Source organism: Camellia sinensis, chromosome 3 (genome assembly GCF_055761805.1).
Source record: "Camellia sinensis isolate YWXY chromosome 3, ASM5576180v1, whole genome shotgun sequence".
NCBI classification, from domain to species: domain Eukaryota; kingdom Viridiplantae; phylum Streptophyta; class Magnoliopsida; order Ericales; family Theaceae; genus Camellia; species Camellia sinensis.
The window spans coordinates 14,900,303-14,902,253 of record NC_138963.1 but is presented as its reverse complement, the minus strand read 5'-3'; the positions used below and the strand labels follow the sequence as shown (position 1 = coordinate 14,902,253).

The 1,951-nt window shown below is 35.0% G+C and overlaps 1 pseudogene; it reads left to right on the top strand.

Annotated features, from left to right (window-relative positions):
- The first annotated feature begins 984 nt into the window (after positions 1-984).
- On the top strand, positions 985-1,561 carry LOC114278905 (heme-binding-like protein At3g10130, chloroplastic; annotated as a pseudogene).
- The last annotated feature ends 390 nt before the right edge of the window (positions 1,562-1,951 follow it).

The following is a 1,951-nucleotide window of genomic DNA, read 5'->3' as shown; positions in this document are numbered from 1 at the left end:
GAATATACATATATATACAAAGATATATACATACAGCATTACAATCTTGGACTGGAAGGTAATGTTCGAACTCATGCCGCCCCCTATAAGATTTGCTTTAATAATTCAAACTATTTAAAATTAAGTTAATTTAATAATCATAATATGTTCAATTTATCGTCAAGAAAATAAATTATTTATTTAAAAAAAACATTTATCGAGTATTTTTTAAAAATAAATATAATAAATTAAATTGTTTATGATTATCAAATCGACTTGATTTCTTTGGTTAACTGTATAGCTGAATAGTTTTACAAAAATAAATTACAAATCCCAACAAGAATCTTCATTAGACTAGAAGACAGCTTGCACATACAGTGTCACCAATTCCCATGTGTCCCGTGTTAGACGTAGGTGGTTAAAAGTAAATTTTTTAAATATTTTTGACATTTTTTAAAAATAGATGTAAAAATTATGACTTACAAAAATTGAAAAAGTAATTTTTTAACCCAATTAGCAAAGGACAAATTACAAATACCTCCTCGAAATTTGATAAAAATATAGATTTTTTCTTGAGGTTTGAGAAATTACAAATTATTTCCTGAGGGTCAAATTTTCATAACAAATTAATAAAAATTAGGGAAGAATCTGTATGAAAATAAAAATCTCAGGAGTAATTTATTATGAAAATATAAACTTTAGAGGGCGGAATATAATTTCTCAAACTTCAAGAGAAAATCATTTTCACCTAATCTCGAGGAGGTGTTTGTAATTCACCCATTACCAAAATAGGCAATTGCTCTCTAACCCATTCCTCCCAAGTTAATTTTTTCTTCTGCAATTCAAAGAAGAATTCGCTTATAATCCAAACCCCATCACGTTTTCATCTTTCCATCTCTATAAAACCCACCACCACGACACACTCACATACCACAAAAACCCATTTCTCAAAACATCCATATACATCAAATCACTTCTCCAAAAACCCACCAAACTACCTCTAAAATGGGCTCTGTTATCGGAAAGATCGATGTCAAAACCCCAAAATTCGAACTCATTCGATCCACAGACGAGTACGAAATCCGCAAATACTCTCCATCAGTCATAGTCGAGGTCACATACAATCCAACCCAATTCAAAGGCAAGAAAGACGGCGGTTTCATGATACTTGCCAACTATAGTGGAGCTCTGGGGAATCCCCAGAACTCCAAGCCGGAGAAGATCGCAATGACAGCTCCGGTGATACCCAATCGTTATCGCCGAAAAAGATTGCGATGACTACTATGCAATTTATATTACCATCGAAATACAAGAAGGCAGAGGAGGCGCCGAGGCCGGTGGATGAGAGGGTGGTGATTAGGGAGGAGGGGGAGAGGAAGTATGGAGTGGTGAAGTTCGGTGGGGCGGCGACGGAGGAGGTGGTGGTGAGGACGGTGGAGGAGCTGAGGAAGGAGTTGGAGAGAGATGGGTACAGGGTGGTTGGGGAGTTCTTGCAGCAGGGTATAATCCACCTTGGACTTTGCCGGTTTTTGGGACTAATGAGGTGAGGTCATGTCACCTATTGAGTGAATATTACATGTAGTGTTTGTAGTAATAATATGAGAAATGTTATCATACAAATAAAAATATCTTACAAATAAGTGAAATGTTATTAGATTTTGTGTTTTTAAAATGGTTGTATCCAATGTAGATAAATTCGTGTACGAAATTTACATGAATTTTAACAAAGTTGGTAATAATTTTAATTAATTGAAGCACAACTCTAAATTTTAAATTCTAAACTGTGTCCAATAAATTATAACATGAAATATTCAAAATGTGTGATACCACTATCTCTTCGTACCCGCGTCTAGTCTGTAACTTTCTGTGGTTGAATTTTGAAGTTTAAATGGAGCTGGTCCTGGAGTGAGAGAGGGAGACCAAATAAAATAAACGGTAGCGATTGGTAGCTCGAGAGTTTCGGCTCGAAAAA